The 9,422-nt window shown below is 39.4% G+C and overlaps 1 protein-coding gene across 2 annotated transcripts in view; it reads right to left on the bottom strand.

The window, feature by feature from the left end:
• IL13RA2 (interleukin 13 receptor subunit alpha 2) overlaps nt 1-9,422 on the bottom strand; it is a 72,444-nt gene that overhangs the window by 61,508 nt on the left and 1,514 nt on the right. The window lies entirely within an intron of this gene.

The following is a 9,422-nucleotide window of genomic DNA, read 5'->3' as shown; positions in this document are numbered from 1 at the left end:
ATATATATATATATATATATATATATATCAGAATATTACTCAGACATCAAAAAGAATGAAATCTTTGGGGCACCTGGGTGGCTCAGTCTGTTGGGTGTCCGACCTCAGCTCGGGTCGTGATCTCGCCATTCATGGGTTGGAGCCCTGCGTCAGGCTCTGTGCTGCCAGCTCAGAGCCTGGAGCCTGCTTTGGATTCTGTGTCTCCCTCTCTCTCTGCCCCTCTCCCACTTGTACTCTGTCTCTCTCTCAAAAAAAATAAATGAACATTAAAAAAAAGAATGAAATTTTGCCATTTGCAATGACATGGATGGAGCTAGAGGGTATTATGCTAGGTAAAGTAAGTCAATCAAAGAAAGACAAATACCATATGATGTCTGCCACTTATTATGTGGAATTTAAAACAAAACAAATGAGCAACAGGAAGAAAAAAGTGGAGAGGGAAGCAAACCAGGAAACAGACTCTTAACTGTAGAGAACCAAGTGATGGTTACCAGAAGGGAGGGGTTGGGGGAATGGTTTAAAATTTTTTTAATGTTTATTTTATTTTTGAAATAGGCTTCTTTGGTATAAGGATTTATTTTAGGTTGATTTTTTTTTAAACAGCAGATTTAGGAAAAGCCTTTTTTACCTCCCCATCAGATGCCTAAATTTACACTTGAAAGGGAGCCTGAACCAGGAAGAGAATTATTAACAGAGATATCTTTTTACCTAAGACACTTACCTGCATAACATGGCAACCTTTGTTTTCCAAAACTCTCTCACTTTCTTGTGAATGGCCTTCCTTATTTAGTATTCTGGGACCCCTATTTCTTTCCTTAGCTCAGGATGTCTTACAAGCCTCAATTACCAGGCTGCCCATTAGGTCTTATATTTTTATGGGGCTCCCGTACATATGACATTTGTTTTTCTCCTGTGAATCTACCTTTTGTCAATTTGATTATTAGACCAGTCAAAGAACCTAGAGGGGATGAAAGGAAAATTATTCCACCCCTATAGTTGGTGACCACAAAGGAATCCTTAGTGGCTGGACACTTATCTTTCCAGGGCTGCTGTAGTTGTGAGATCCTGGGACCTATGACAAACTGCAGTTAAGCCACCCACTCTTGATTTCGGGTCAGGTCATGATCTCACAGTTTGTGAGTTCAAGCCCCAAGTCGGGCTCTGCACTGAATGTGTGGAGCCTGTTTGGGATTCTCTCTCTCCCTCTCTCTCTCTCTCCTCTGCTTTCTCTCTCTCTCTCTCTCTCTCTCTCTCTCTCATAAATTAATTAAAAACAAAAAACAAAAAACAAAACAAAAATATTAACTTAAAAAAAAAAGAATTATCATGTCAGTCGCCCAGATCTCTGACCGCAACGTCTGATGGAAGTGAGAGTAATGAGAGTTCTTTTCTTTTTGTAAATTTAGATTGGCAGAAGAAAAAAGCTGGGTGAACCAGTTCCTTGAGTATAGCAACTTTCGTAAAAGTCTGTTATGAGAACATTTGTTTTCTATTAATGCCTTTCTTCCCAGAGATAGTCACTGTTTTCTTTTTTCTCTGTTGTAGAATTTGGCCATACGAAAATGTGGGTTATATCCCACTTGCAATTAGATATGGCTGGATAGGGGCTCCTGGGTGGCTCAGTTGGTTTAAGCATCCAAGTTTCAGCATAGGTCATGATCTCACTGGTCCTGAGTTCGAGCCCTGCATCGGGCTCTGTGCTGACAGCTCAGAGCTTAGAGCCTGTTTCAGATTCTGTGTCTCCCTCTTTCTCTCTGCTTCTCCCCCACTCACACTCTGTCTCTCAAAAGTAAATAAACATTAAAAAAAATTTTTTAAAAGATATGGCTGGACAGAAATGTGGGTTGCACCCTGTTTATGGCTAAATGTGTGTCTTTGTCTCTCTTTTCTTTTCTTTCTTTCTTTCTTTCTTTCTTTCTTTTTTTTGGGGGGGGGAACTAAAATTTTTGAATTGTGAGGACTGCATCTTTTCCACTCTCCTTTGGAAATGTCTCTTCCATCCACGGTTCAACCATAAAAAGACTTATTGTTTTGACCTGCTACTGAGATTAATAGATCATACTTGTCAGATGATGGATCCTTTGAAGTGGCCAGATTGCAAAGAAAAGAAAAAATAGAGAGTTCTCATCCTAAACAATTGTCATATTGGGACCTGTGGAGAGCGGATTCAAAGTTGAAAAGCGGATTCAAAGGAGTAGCTAGCCTTAGGGACTCCTTTAATAGGATGAAAGAATAGAAATTGGACTTAGAACAAAACTTAAAGTCCACATCTAATGTAAATTCCTTCTCTGCCCTCTTAGCTACACTTTTAAAATCCCCGACTCCCTGTCCCTGACGCTTTGGGATCTCTGGGCCCCTGGTCTAAAATCCCCCCTCTCAAAATCCAGCTCCATTGCCTCAGCAAATTCCCTGAAATCGCAAAATTCCTCCAGCTTCCCCCCGAAAATCCCTTAAACTCCCAGCTGCCTGTTTGACTTCCCTCTCTGTAAGATTTACAGAGGGCACTCCAGCCTGATCTCCAGGCCCAGAGTATACAGATTACTCACGTACAGACTAAAAGCCAGGAAATGAGTGGAGAAGCACCGGAGGCAGGAGGAAGGCATTGTTTTGCTGCTCCTTACAATTCCTCCTCCTTGCCGGGGCTCTGTAATCAGGTGCTGCCAGCTTCGGGTCTTCCGATGCAACGTCCTTTATGAGTGCATCCTAGACACCCACCACAAAGAATTCACATCCCCTGGACATCAGCAGATCCCGTAAATGATAAAGCCCTTTTACCTCCACCCTCAGAAGATCATACCAAATTTAGAGAGAAATTGGAAAGGCCAGTGGCCATTCACAACCCCACGGACGTAGATTCACACCTAGATTGCCTGTAAAGGGCTATTTATTCTTCTTACCTAGGATTATAGTATAGTTATGAGACCAGCAAGGTGGCCCCCTAGGGAAACCCCTCCCCCAAGAGAAAACAGATGGCCAGGATTTCTCCCAGACCCTCCTTCAAATGTCCAGGAACTGGTTCAGCTGAAGGCGGATATTCAGGGGGCTGATAGGAACAATGGTAGAGGCTTCCCCAACTAAGGTGAGTTGATCTAAGGTTCAGATGTGCACTTGGAAAGAAGAACATACAAAGGCCTTTGCTGAGTGCTTTACACAGATTTTTTAAAAGGCATACTACATCAAATCCTGAAAGTCTAGAACATAGAAATCTTTTGATTTATATAGTAGCTCGAAATATCCCTGATATAAAGAAGCAAATTAAGGAAACTAGTTGGAAGGGTAAATCAGTGTTTGGGGTACCATTCAGGACACAACTCAATTCTCTACGGAATTGGGAACAACTGTCCTTGTCTTGTAAATCTCGACAAACCAGAAATGCGGCTCTAGGAAAAATTTAAAGTCCATCCATCCTTACCAGTCCCAAAATCTCACCTATTCCTCTCAAAATATTTACAGGTATCGTAAAGGATCAGGACACTAGAAACAGAAGTATCCTGCACTTAAGGAAAGAAGGAAAAACTTTAATAATAATTACCCTATACCCCTGATAATAGGCAAATATGCCCCCAAAACTCTTGGAGAAAACTTGGATACCTTCCCTGTACCTTTGTGATGTAGATTTTCTCCCCCATCCCCCCATAATCTCTAGGATCTAAAAGCCATCCTTTAAAATACAAATGGGAGGGAGAAGTTTCTCAAGAGAAGGAGAAAAAAGGAACTATTTGGAAATTGGGCTAATAAAAAATCATAAATGTCTTCTTCACAAATATTAGTAAAAAACTTCAGCCGTCTGGGCAGGTGAACTTAACTTATTCCAATTGCAAAAACAAAATTTGGATCCAACTTCTCTTTTACAAACTAGTGAGCTTTGCATTATCATACCTGTCCCAAGGCTAGAATTTTAAAACAAATGCTATAAGCTTTCATTAGCATATATCTGTATGTTTGTGTCTATATATGTACATTGTAGATGTGTGATTTTTGTCTACTTCTGGATAGTATTACTAAAATTACTTTGTAAAAGAGCTCTATTCAACTGACTTAAAAACAAACAAGTACTGGGGAGCCTGGGTGGCTCAGTCAGTTAAGCGTCCAACTTTAACTCAGATCATGATATCAAGGTTAGTGAGTTCGAGCCCCGGGTCGTGCTCTGTGTTGACAGCTCAGAACCTGGAGCCTGTTTCGGAATCTGTGTCTCCTTCTCTCTCTGCCCCTCCTCTGTTCTCTCTCTCTCTCTCTCAAAAATAAATAAACATTAAAAAAAAACAAGTACTTATATGAATTAAGGATTCCCAAAACTCTCAGAAATATAACAGAAACTAACCCAAATGTTTTTCAAGTTCATGTGATCTAGGGTGATTTTTGGTAATTAAAAGCGAGTTTATGTTTTTTGGTTTGATTAAAACAGGCATGTCTTTAGAGTTATCAGTGTTAAATATAATACTGCATTCTACCTAGGTTTACTAAAAGTCAAATAAGTTCATGTTATCTCTGCTGCAAAATTTGTCAGCAAGAAAACTAGCTTGGGATGATGGCTGACTATCTAATGTCTCATGAAGTTTTCATGAGTAGTCTAAACATAATTATTAAGAACAAGTGATTTGGGGTGCCTGGGTGGCTCAGTCGGTTATGTGTCTTGACTCCTGATCTCGGCTCAGGTCATGATGTCACAATTTGTAAGTTCAAGCCCCGCATCGGACTCTGTATTGATGGCGTGGAGCCCGCTTGGGATTCTGTCTCTCCTTCTCTCTGCCCCTCTTCTGTTTGTGCTCTCTTTCTCTCTCTGTCAGAATAAATAAATAAACTTAAAAAAAAAAAGAACAAGTGATTTAGGGGCACCTGGGTGACTCAGTTGGTTAAGCCTCCCACTCTTGATCTCAGCTCACTCTTTGTGAGATTGAGCCCCTTATCAGGATCTGCGCTGACAGCACAGAGCATGCTTGGGATTCTCTCTCCCCTCTCTCTCTACCCCTCCCTCGCTTGCGTGCTCACACTCACTCTCTCCCGCTCTCAAAATAAATAAGTAAACTTAAAAAAAAGAACAAGAGGTTTAGGGGCACCGGGGTGGCTCAGTCAGTTGAGTGACTCTTGATTTCAGCTCAGGTGGTGATTTCAGGGTCCAGAGATCAAGCCCCTCGTCAGGCTCCCTGCTGAATGTGGAGCCTGCTTAAGATTCTCTTTCTCTCTCTCTCTCCCTCTCTGACACACACTCTCTCTCTCCCCCTCTCCCCCTCTCCCCTGCTCACACACACTCTCTCTCTCTCTCTTCTTAAAAATAAAAGAACAAGGGCTGCCTGGGTAGCTCAGTCGGTTAAGCATCCGACTTCGGCTCAGGTCATGATCTCGCGGTTCACGAGTTCCAGCCCCACATCGGGCTCTGTGCTGACATTCAGAGCCTGGAGCCTGTTTCAGATTCTGTGTCTCCCTCTCTGTCTCTGCCCCTCCCCAGCTCGTGCTCTGTCTCTCTCTTTCTCAAAAAACAAAAATAAATAAATAAATAAAATAAACATTAAAAAAATTAATTAATTAAAAGAAAAGAAAAGAAAAGAAATAAAAGAACAAGTAATTTAAATAGATGTAAATGGGATAAGAGATTTTAGGTGAATTTTTTATTAATAATTATGTTTTATGGAATATGTGCGTAAGAAAGCTTCCAAAATCTTTTTTGGTAACTTGGAACTTTAGAGTTTTGCAAAGTTAAATGATGGAAATTGATTGAATATCGAGATCATTTCTTTCCAAAGAACATAAAAAAGTGAAACATTGGAGTGTCTGGCTGGCTAAATTGGTGGAGCATGTGACTCTTGAATCTCAGGGTCATGAGTTCAAGCCCCATGTTGGGTCTAGAGCTAACTTAAGAATAAATAAATAAATAAACAAACAAACAAACAAACTAGGTAATTTTAAAAATTAAAAAAAAAGTGAAACACTAATTACTGAACACTTTACCTAATTTGGCTTCCTATTGCAGGGAAACTAAAGATAAATTTGAGTTTCTTGGTAAACATAAGTTGCACCACAATGAAAGCCTGTACTACAAGGAAGTACATGTTTCTAGAAATCATGAAATGCATTCATAAATTTCCCAATCTAAGGAATGCTGGTATAACAGACAGTTCATAACTGTTTACTTCTTTGCTTCACTTGAAATTAAGGTTTCCAGGTGTTAAGAATTCTAATTAATATGTGTAATTAAAGCTACTAGAAACCATAAGGGAAACAACTCTTGTGTGGTCACGTTGTCTAAATTTGAATGAATTTATTATAAATGCTATAAAATTACACTTTAACGTCAGTAGTGTACTTACGTAAAAGGAAAACTGAATTTTCTTTGCTCTGTTATAAGGACAAAGTTTTCTTGGACTATTGGTCTGCTCCTGATAAGCGATTGCAAAAGGTTTTCTTTACCTTTTAAGTAATCTGCCTAGAAAGCAAAATTCTGTGTTTTATCAAAATAATTTCTTGTGCTTCATGTTATCTGTATCATCGGGTCTTTGAATACGTAGGGAAACAAAGTCTTCTTTATATGAAAAGAACTAGGCTTTGCTCACAACTATGTGACCTTCTATATTTGCCTTTGAAATCTTTTATTGTCACTTTGGTTAAATAGATAACTAAGTATTGTTTCATGATAATCTGTGATCTTATTTAGCCAAGTGTCTAAAACCCTTTGATATTTTTGATACCTTTCCAAAATCAAATCCTAAATGAAGTCCTTTGGACCTGGAAGTAATTTTGGAATTTTCCAGACAGTCTCTGGAATATCTCTAAAGATATATTCTCTCTCCTTATTGAAAAAAAAATCAAAAACAAACATGGAAAGTGTTAAACTCATTAGGCTTATTTGGTATGCTAAGTTACATGGGAAGCACTGTCAATTAAAAAGTAACGTTAAACTTTTATTTGTATGGATAGATGTTACTAATATAAATGTTCCAGAAATTGTATGCAATTTCTAAAATTCTGATATGTCCCTGGATAATGTTAGTCAGTCATAATTCTAGTTATTATCTTAAAATGTGTGTCACAGAAATAACCAAATTACCTTGTCAATTGCATTATAATGAACTCTCGTTGGATGTTTAGCCATGGTCATTTTTAAGTCTTTTGTCATTTACAGTTATTGTTTTACTCTGATGGTTTTGCAAAAGTCTTCCTGCAAAAGTGCTTCATCTTCAAGGAAACTAATGGAAAGGTCTTTGGCAAGCACGTATTTCTGATCATTTTTAGATCATAACACTGAACTGGGTAAGCATTTTCCAAAACTAATGGAAAACACTGGATTCAAGCAGAACAAGAATTAATTACATGTACTGAATGAACTGATGATAATTATAATTTTTATGACTTTTTATATGAAACATTGCTGGCTCTTTAGTGTTTTGTTTTTCCAGACTTAAGGAGGTTTTTTCCCCCTAAGGTACCTAAGCCTTAGAGCAACTTGGTAAGGTGTACCTTTATAAACAAAAATAAAACAGATTTTCTCCCTACTTGATCCCTCCAGAATTCGCAAACTCTCAGTGAGTAGCCTTACTTTCATGGTAATATATTTATTTGCAAAAGTTCAATAAGAATCTGTTCTCTTTGTAACAGGACACAACTGGAAACATTAGTTATATTACCAATACCATGAGTGGAATGTCAGGTTTTTTTTTAAGTTTGTTTATTTATTTTGAGATGCGGGGGGGGGGGGGGCAGCAGAGAGAGAGAGAGAGAGAGAGAGAGAGAGAGAGAATGCTCTCCCTAGCATTCCTGGGAGCTAGCTCTCCCTAGCTCCCAGAGCTAGATGCTGGGCTCGAATCCAAGACTTGTGTGATCACGACCTAAACCAAGAGTCGGTAGCTCAACTGACTAAGCCACCTTGGTGCCCCAGAATGCCAGATTTGAGAATATACATAGAATCAGATGTTCCAGTTGGAAGGAACTAAGGTTGACTTTACGGAGCCAATAAAGCCCCTTTGAAAAACAGCCTGGTACTTGCTTACAGGGCTCCCCAAAGCCTGACCAGGTAAGTAAAGAAAGTCAACTTCCTGGCAGCTGCAGGAACCTCGGGGTATTTTGGGGACCTCAGAAGAGAGGAATTCACCCAAGTCTATAGGTTTTGCAGGTGGAGTATGATGGCAAGTTCTCGGCTTGGCTTTTTAGCCTCAAGAGGCTCTTAAAAGTTCAATCTGAGATTCCTTATGGAAAGTTCCAGCAAAGCAGATTTAAAAGAGCCTATAATGATAAATCACTATTCTTGCTGTACTTCTACAAATAATCAGGCCAAATTTAATAAGACTAGACTTATTTTAACAAATTAGTTACACTATAATTATATTGGGGTAGAAATGGAGGTGATTGTAGACAGAAAAGTTTTCTTTCAGTAGAAACTATAGTACACGCATGTGAATAAGATTCTAGTTCTGTTCATTTTCTTTGAAGTTTTATTTATTTGCCTTTAAATTGGACTGGGTCCTGAATTCTAGTTTCTTTAAGTATCTGGCTACAAATCTCCAAACTAACATTTCCAATTTTTTTTCATCCTTTTGACTCGGAATCATTGAGAATTAAAACCGCCCCTTTTCCTGAAGCCCTCAGACAGAAGCTAGATGACTGGACCTAAACTTCAGAGAAATCGCCACAAAAGCTCATGTTTACCCCGTCTTCCTTGCGCCTGTGGCTGTGTGCGCCATTCAGAAAGCTCACCCGATGACATCATCAAAGACATTCAAACTGCAAACCAGGAAAATCTGTCAGATTGCCACTGCCTGCCCTCACTCATTCGGAAGATGCTTTGAGCCTAACATCTAGAAATCTTAACTGGCAGCTTTCAGGACTCAAACACTGGCTTTATAATTTGCTCCAGCCATTTACCTTTGTTTATCTTTTCTTTCCATAGAAATTCCTCTTGTTAACTACCTGACACAATATAAGCCTAACTTTGAGAGCCCAGGTGCAAGACTGCCTCCCGAAATGAGACAAAACTGTTGAGCTGAACTGACCTATTCTCAACACTGAGATTTGTATAATGAGATAAAATAACAATCTATCAGCTTAACTTCCGGACTATGAAATTTCCTGCTTGAAGTTTCAAAGACTGGACTGAAGGGAGCAGAATTTACCATCCCAAAATATGTCACTTTGGCATGAGGATTATTTTGAGCTAAAGGCAGGGGTGCCTGGGTGGCTTAGTCGGTTAAACATCGGACTCTTGATTTCGGCTCAGGTCTTGATCTCAGGGTTTGTAGGACTGAACCCCGCATCAGGCTCTTCGTGGACAGTGCGGAGCCTGTTTGGGATTCTCTCTCTCTCTCTCTCTCTCTGCCCCTCCCCTGCTCATGCTCTCTCTTTCTCTCTCAAAATAAATACATAAACTTAAAAAAAAAAAAGGCAATCAAAACCCAGGAGATTCAGGTGAAGCTCTTTACCTCCTCACTCAACTG

Source organism: Herpailurus yagouaroundi, unplaced genomic scaffold (assembly GCF_014898765.1).
Source record: "Herpailurus yagouaroundi ecotype Mexico unplaced genomic scaffold, PumYag 67700, whole genome shotgun sequence".
Lineage (NCBI taxonomy): Eukaryota > Metazoa > Chordata > Mammalia > Carnivora > Felidae > Herpailurus > Herpailurus yagouaroundi.
Note: the sequence above shows the minus strand (reverse complement) of the source record. Positions and strands in the feature narration are given on the sequence as shown.